This window comes from Colobus angolensis, unplaced genomic scaffold (genome assembly GCF_000951035.1).
Source record: "Colobus angolensis palliatus isolate OR3802 unplaced genomic scaffold, Cang.pa_1.0 Scaffold175, whole genome shotgun sequence".
Classification (NCBI taxonomy): domain Eukaryota; kingdom Metazoa; phylum Chordata; class Mammalia; order Primates; family Cercopithecidae; genus Colobus; species Colobus angolensis.
In genome coordinates, this window is record NW_012114877.1 from 3,005,126 (window position 1) to 3,013,908 (window position 8,783).

Below are 8,783 nucleotides of genomic sequence, written 5' to 3' on the forward strand. Positions count from 1 at the left end.
TCAGCCTCCCAAAGTGCCGGGATTACAGGCATGAATCACCACGCCTGGCCTGTGTTCTCCATTTTTAACATCACAGTGCTTGACATTTTTGAACACATCTATAATATTTTTCTGTTTTCAATATTTATTTTAAACTGTTTACAGACACTTCACCATCTTAATTCCCCTCAATTTCTCTCTTTGACCAAGACATCCGTTTGAATCAATACTCCCAATGCAACACAGGGTCATTGTGGCCCAGTGCTCATCTCAAATGAGTAGCAGATGCTCACATGGTTGGCACCCCTTGAGGTCATAGCCAACAAAAACCCACAACTCTTTTTCACATGAACCACTGGGATTGCGTTTGTGGAGTTTCCTCTGTGAACCTAAATGCAGGACTTTGCATTTACTTTTATTAGGTTCCTCATCATGGTTTCAGCTGTGTGTCAGCCTGTTGAGAACATTTTGAATGCTGATTGTGTCATCTGGAAAGGAGCTGTTTCTCCTAGATAACAGATGTACTATGTCTACAAACTTGATAAGCATGTCTTCTTTGTACTCAACTAAATCAACAATAAAAATACCCAACAGAGCCAAGCACAAGCCCCACAGAGCCTCTAGAAGCCTCTTCCATTTCTCAGAACTCTCCTAAGTTACCAAGTCAGTCATCTGCCTGAATTCTTGTGGGGGGAGACCGTGCCAAGCATATGGTGGGCACCTAACAAATATTAGTGGAATAAATTCAAAGGAGGAAATTTGAGTTCTGCTTTTTTTTTTTGTTAAAAGACATAACCGCAGTTTAGGTAAGACTTATGTGTGATTACAGGTAACCGTATAGATATATGTCTAGGATCCTGATGAATGCATGGCATGTAAGATGTGGCCCATGTATGAAAATTCAAATGCACTTTTCACTGAAGATATAATTGACGATAATGACCTCTTTGGTTTTAAGAAATGATTATAGATGAAAATAGAAGATGAATTAGCCTTAATGAACATACTTACTTGTTATTCTTCCCTGCTGGTGACATTAGCTGTGTTCCACCTTTGGCAGCAACGCACACATTGTTAACATTTGGGGTCCTGGAGAGTAGATTGCTGAAAGAGCCCAGCATGCCACTCTGGGCCCTCATTCCAGAAGACCACTGTCAGCTTTCTGGATTCTGCTGCCTTCCACTGTGAAGAGCTGGGCACCTGGGCTGCCTGAAGGTAGTGGGCTAGGGGAAGCCAGCAGCCAGGGCCGTGGGCCAGGGAGTCTCTCCTTGAGGATTGCTTCCCCCACAGGACTCAGTGTGAGGTGTTGCCATGCCGGTCATCTCACCCCTGTCCACTGGGACATGAATCCTAATGTTACTTGATATCCAGATATTTCTTCTTTGCCCCCCTTCTCAGCGGCAGTAAATGCCACTTTCATACTGGGAGACCGATCATAATAACAGTAATAATAACAGCCGCCATGCATTGGCTGTTTGGAGTGTGTGTGTGCGTTATGTCATGGCATCCTTGCAGAAACCCTGTAATGGAGGCTGTGCTGTTATTCCCCTCATGAATAGGGGAAGGAAGCTGAGGGAAGGGGTCACTTGCCCAAATCATGAAGCTGAGAAGCACCTGTTGACTCCACAGTGCCTGCTGGTTGATTTTCCTGCCTTCTCGTTTTACACTGGACATGGTTTGGTTAAATTTAATTGCACAAATAACTTCCGGATTCCCATCACATATCAGGCACTGTGTTAAACGTCACAGATGTTTCAAGTCAAAACGCAAAACTCCTACCTGCATGGATCTTAACAACCCATGGAACTAGGTTTCACTGTGGCAACAATCTCAAACCCTCAAAGACTTAAAATAGCAAACATGTGTCTCTCATCCATGCTCCATGTGCGTTATATCAGCTGGGGACTGTGCATGATTGTCACACAAGGACTGGGCTGACAAAACAGCCACCAGCACCAACACTGAAGGTCTCTGCAGAGAGGGGAAGAGAGAGATACAGAATGCTCACTTCAGGAGTTGAACGTTCATCCCAGAAAGGACACACACCACTCCCACTCCCACACACTGTCTAGGACAAGTCCGTCCCCGCGACCCGGAGGGGTCGAAGTAAAGTAAATAGAAGTAGAGTAGAAGTAAATCCTTCTATGAAGGAAGGAGAAGTAAATCCTTCTATGATGACCACCGTATGGATTAGTCCTGAGGCTAAGACAAGCACACTAGTCACTGTCACACAAGGCAGAATGCAGTGCCTCACAAGATACGAGCTGCCGGTCGAAAAGGTTTGCAGGAATAGAAAATAATTTCCCTTGGTGAGATGAGGAGAGGCTCCGGGGAGAAAGGACAGACTTTGGGAGGTAAGTGAGATTGCAGTAGGCAAAGATGAGGGTGTGAGGTGGGATAAGAACCTAGGGTCAGAGAATAGTAAGAGGAGACGCCCAAAGAGAGGAGCGGAGAGGTGATCTGGAGCGGAGACCAGGTGGGCACAGAAAAACAAGGAGGATAGCTGGGCTGAGCCCGCACGGAGAAAATTGCTATCAATTTCATGGTCTTTGGGAGGTGCTGGAGGTGGCAGCTGTGACATGATCAGAAGTGCGCATAGGGAGTTTTCTTCAGACAGTGGCTTGGACAGGAGTTGGAGACTGTGGCTGCACAGGCAGGTGGGAGGCTGTCACAGTCTCTCAGGTGGGAGAGGAGGGCCTGGGGTTAGGGGTGCTGATGAGGATGGAAAGTAGGGGAAGGGTCTGAGACATGATATGGAAAGAAAACCCACAGTACCCCAGAATCAGAGATGCTAGAAGGTTAGATAACTTAACGTTACTGGGGCATGTGGGTGAAAAAAAGAAAATGCCCCGATTCCAAGCCTACAGGAAGTACTTGGATGACATCAATGATTCTTTCTGAGAAGCCACGAGTGACATCCCCAGTAGGGTCAAGCCAAGTCTCACTTTGGTAGATGGCGACAGGCCCCTGGTCCCAAAGATGTCCTATTCGGGCAAGAGCTTTCTGCCAAACCTATGGAATATTTTCCTCTCCAAGGAACATTTGAGTTAATTCACTATTTATTTACTAAGTGCGCTGTAGAATATGTGTGGTAACACTTAGATATTGACACTGACCATGAAAAATTCTTTTACAACCTATAATTTCCTCAGTAAAAATATGCTTCCTGTATGCCTTGGACTTAGAAACATACTTATTTTAAAAAATACATTCTTGGAGACTTTAAGGAGCTGTAACATGTTGGCAAGTTTCTTCTATGTGCGTGAGCAAGAATTCAATTCAGGAAACCTGTGATAGGTAATAGAGTGTTTTGCAGCATCTGTACCATGTTATACACTGGTCACCATCATAAAGTCCAAGGTCTAATTAACCCTCCCTACATGTAACTACAATCAAAATCCACCAGAGCTAAGGTTATTTTAATTTTTATATGGCATGCACACATCAGAGAAGTTCAGCAAATACTTGGATCTAATCTGCGTGCATAGCAGGTGTATCTATAAAGGTTTAGGATCTGCTTTTCATTGAATATAAAGGTTCTGTTAGTTATATGCATCAGTAAACATATTTTAATGCTTTTATATTGTTTATCTTATTAGATCAAGAATTTCAGAGAGTTTAGTAAACAGGAGAATACTAGAGTTATGCGTCAGCTTTTTCTTGGGATTTTTTTTTTCGTTTTTACATATTGCAAACAAGCATCTTGATTCTCTATCTAAGGAACTGGTTCTTGGAACTCAAGCCACAGGTGCCACATAAGGTCTTGCTCCTCAGGGTGTGGTCCATGAACCAACAGCATCAGCACATCCCAGAGCTCGTTAGGAATGCAGAATTTTGGGCCCTGCCTCAGACCTACTGCAGCAAAGGGTCATGACATAGTGGACTTTGGGGACTCTGGAGGAAAGGGAAGGGGGTGAGGGATAAAAGACTACAAATTGGGTTCAGTGTATACTGCTTGGGTGATGGGTGCACCAAAATCTCACAAATCACCACTAAAGAACTTACTCATGTAACCACACACCACCTGTTCCCCAAAAACCTATGGAAATAAAGAAAAAAGAACTAATGTGTTGATGAGGATTGCTAACCCCAATATCAAATGGAACACGTTAATTGCATGTGACTAAACTAACAGAGGACTTAAAAATAAAGAACGAAACCAAAAAAAGAAAGAGTTTAAAGTAAGAGAACATTTCTCCAGTTCACAACCAAATTCAGTCTTTGTTAATAAATCTATTTTTCATCTTAAAGAATGAAACAATTCCTTTGGTCTCCCTAGAACTGTGCCATTGTTAATGATTCTTTTTTGGAACAAGTCACGGCTGTCTGCTATCCCTCATAGCCAGACAGATTCTCCCATGTCTGAGTGTCCGTGTTTGTGCATCATCTTCTCTCCCTTGTACTATTGTCTCATACTATTCCTTCCTGAAGGCGAGGACCATGCCTTCTTGACTTCTGTGTCACCAACAGAGCTCAGGCTCCAGTGATGGGCAGTTCATTCATGTTTAGAAACAATTCACAGCCGAGGGGAGAGTGACTGACAAATAAAGGAGGGAGAAAATGGGACATTTCATACTCATATTTGAAAAAACAAAAAACAAGATCTGCCTGCCTGCAGGTAATTTGTGTGTACACCGAAGTCTGGGAGACATTGACAAAAGGGGCTCATACAGAAAGTACACTAAAGAGAGTCACGTGACAATACGACCTACAACAAGCCAGAAGCTCATCTGAACTTCTGAAATTTAAGAGCTTTCCACCGCCTCATATCATTATTGCTTTGCTCTCTTTCCACCTGGCATTTCTTTGACAAAGTTGTCACTGTCTGATATCTTTTTTCCTGGCATATCAGGAAGATGTGATTCTTCCCGGAAGATTGACGTAAGTTTTTCGTAAGTTTTTCTATGCATGCCCATTTTGTCTCTTTAGTTTCCTTGGAAGACCTTGGAAAGCAAGGACCCTTCAGTCTTTCTAGACTAGTTTTCTAAACTAATAGACCATTCTAGTGTCCCGTTTAGAATCTTCTACTTCTAAATGGTTAGAGATGATCCACTTTGCATAGCATTTCTCAGTCTTTTGAAATTCATGACTTACTTTGAAAAAAAAAGAATGATCTCATGTCCTACTGTTCAGTGAAAAAAAGCAAAATCCAAAACAGTATTTACAGCATGCTACTCTTCATGTAATAAAGAAGGGGAAATAAGAAAATACCCAGGTGTCTTGCTCCCTTGTATAAAGAAATACAGGTGACTGGGCGCAGGGTTCATGCCTGAAATCTCAACACTTTTGGAGGCCGAGGTGGGCAGATCACTTGAGTCCAGGAGTTCAGGACCAGCCTGGGCAACATATTGAGACCCAGTCTATTAAAAAAAAAATTTAGCTGGGCATGGGCATGGTGGTGCATGCCTGTAGTCCCAGCTACTTGGGAGGCTGAGGTAGGAGGAGCACTTGAGCCCAGGAGGTTGAGGCTGCAGTAAGCCAAGATCCGACCATCGCCTTCCAGCCTGGTGACAGGGTGAGACTCCATCTCAAAAAGAAAAAAGAAAAAGAAAAAGAGAAAGAGAAAGAAAAACAAATACAGGAACATAAACCAGAAACTAAAGATGTTGGCTACCTACAGGGGGTGGGAAAGGGGAGGGTTGAGGAGGGAAGGATACTTCTCTGTATACAGCTTTTTGTTCAGATCTGACTCTTTGACCATAGTAATTATTTACGTAACACCCAAACTAAACAAATAATTCAAAGCAACTGGGATGTGGAGGGAACCCAAAATGGAATATAATAAACACTAACAAAGGAGTCTAACTCTACTGCAAATAAATGAGGTAACCACATTCAAGGAACAGGGAAGAAAATAACTAATCTAAACCACTGTGGCAAACAGTATTCCGCTGGATGCTGAAAAGCTAGGGGCATAGAACTGTGCATAAACGCTGTGATCAGTTAGGAAAAGCATTTCTCACGGCAGTATGAGCTAGCCGTTCAAAACCACTTTATGTAGATACAGTTGACCCTTGAACAATGCAGGTTTGAACTGCGAGGGTCCACTTAGACATGGGTGTTTTTCAACCAAGAGAGGTTTATGGTATTCGAGGGATTTGAAACATGCAGAGACAGAGGGCAGACTTTTCCTCTACTCATGTTGCACAGGTCTGACTTCGGAACTTGAGTATGCACGAATTTTGGCATGGGTGGGGGGTCCTGGAACCAAACCCCTGTGTATACCAAAGGACAACAGTAGTGGAATTGAACAAATAAGTAAATATATTGTAGATAATGAGAGCCAGGGTTTTCACTGTTGGAGAAAGACGTCACAAATAAGAGAAGGAACAAGTATAAAATGATTCCTGTGGTATAGCTCAGAATCGTGGGTATCACTGTGAACTCATGATCTTTAAAGAGGGCAGGAGAGAAGGAGACAGAGGTAGATGTGTATGTCTGTGCAGGTTAGCATGCACACATATATACCTAGCCCTCTGTTTTGAGGGCTTAAAAGCAATACCACTCCAGTAACAATGGACCCACCTACAACATAGATCCTGGTCTCTCCACACCATTCTCCTGTAAAAGGAATCAGGAATTGTGAAGAAGTGGCTGATTCCTAAGCCAGGACACAGAAAACACAAGGTCAGTCCGGAACATCTTGTGGTGCCAGACAATAAGAAAATGCTCTCAAAAGAAAGATGAGAGTCTGTCAAAAGAGCACAGGAACCAACCCGAGGGAGCGAGGAGCTGAGACGATCTGAGCAGCAAGAAAAAGATAGCGTTAGATTTTAAGCTAGACTACACCGGGCGCGGTGGCTCAAGCCTGTACTCCCAGCACTTTGGGAGGCCGAGACAGGAGGATCACGAGGTCAGGAGATGGAGACCATCCTGGCTAACACGGTGAAACCCCGTCTCTACCAAAAAATACAAAAAAAAACCTAACCGGGCGAGGTGGTGGGCGCCGGTAGTCCCAGCTACTCGGGAGGCTGAGGCAGGAGAATGGCGTAAGCCCGGAAGGCGGAGCTTGCAGTGAGCGGAGATCTGGCCACTGCACTCCAACCTGGGCTACAGAGCGAGAGTCTGTCTCAAAAAAAAAAAAAAGGAAAAATTTTAAGCTAGACTAAAAACATCCACAAATACAGTAATTAAACATCCACACTGATATGAATAAACAAGAACCACATAAATAATGAAGGAGAAAAGACAGTGCTTCTGCACAGTGGAACTCCAATGAATACATGTAGAAGGGAAGAGGAAAGGACTCCACAGAGTGAGAACTGCAGACAAGATCCGCTGAGGGATGCTAGCACTGGTGAGTGAAAGCTGGAGGACAAACAGGTCATGCCTAGTCTCAAAGCATCAGCCTAGATACTTATCCATTGCAAAGGGAAAGATAATAACTTGACAGTGAGAAACCCAGCAGACACCACCTTAATCAAGTGATCAAGATCAGTGTCACCAGTTATAAGATGTGGCTCTCATGAACCCCTTGAATGATAGTGCTGAGGAAGATGTGCCATTATTTTTGTGGTATTCTCACCAAAAAGGCATAACGTTACTCCACTCATGAGAATGCACAAACAAACCCAAACTGAGGGACATTCTCCTGTGGAACTGATCCATATTCTTCCAAAGCGTCAAGGTCATGAAAGTAAAGAAGAGACCATGGAACTGTTACCCAGCGGAGGAGGAGAAGGAGAAATACAGCTAAATGTAATTTAGGATCTTAGATTAGATCCCGAGCAGAAAAAAGGACATTAGTGGACAAAATAGTAAGTTTCAAATAGGACTGTAGTTCAGTTAGTTACACTGTACCAATGTTAATTTCCAGTTCTTAATAGTTGTACTATGGTTATATAAGATGGTGATATCAGGGGAAATGAGAGAAGAGATATAAGGAAAGTATATATTACTTTTTCAACTTTTCTGTAAGTCTAAAATTAGTTCAAAACAAAAATTTCTTTAAAAAAAATCTTACGTCCTTTCTTGTAACATTAGATGAAATATGTTGCTTGAACTAAATAAAAAACGACCAAGCATGGCTTTTTTTTTGAGCTACTTATATATACAGATTCCAGCCTTCTGAGTGAGCTTTCCTGCCACTGAGTATCACAGATTGTTCTAACACTCACTTTCATCATTTCCTTCATGAGGAAAGAGGGCTACGAAGGTTAAATGACTTATATGAGGTCACAAAGTCACCTGGAGACAAAATCAGCAGTAGGATCTCGGTTTCCAGCCCAGTGCAATTTCTGCTCTATCCCACTGACCTCATTGTTGAGGTAGGTAGTAATGTAAAGGGAAGAGCTACCCCTTATGGGATGTTTCTTTCTATCAGCCTTTAGAGGATCAGGTTTATTTGCTGGTGGTAGACTGACAGCCCAAATACTTCATAGAAACCCTACGTTGATGTCAGAACACTGGACACCACAAAGCTCTGGGAAGCATTTTATAATAAGGGCTCAACCATTCCCTCTTCAAATGTACTGCTCAATCACATAGGTTCCTGATACAGTTTGGCTGTGTCCCCACCCAAGTCTCATGTTGAATCGTAGTTCCCATTATCCCTACATGTCCTTGGAGGGACCCGGTGGGAGGTAGTTGAATCATGGGGGCGGTTACCCCCATGTTGTTCTCGTGATAGCAAGTGAGTTCTCACGAGATCTGACGGTTTTATAGATGCTCTCCCCTCCTTCCCCCTGCACTTCTCCCTGCTGCTGCCACATGACAAAGGATGTGTTTGTTTCTCCTTCCACCGTGATTGTAAGTTTCCTGAGGCCACCCCAGCCCTGCGGAACTGTGAGTCAATTAAGTCTTTT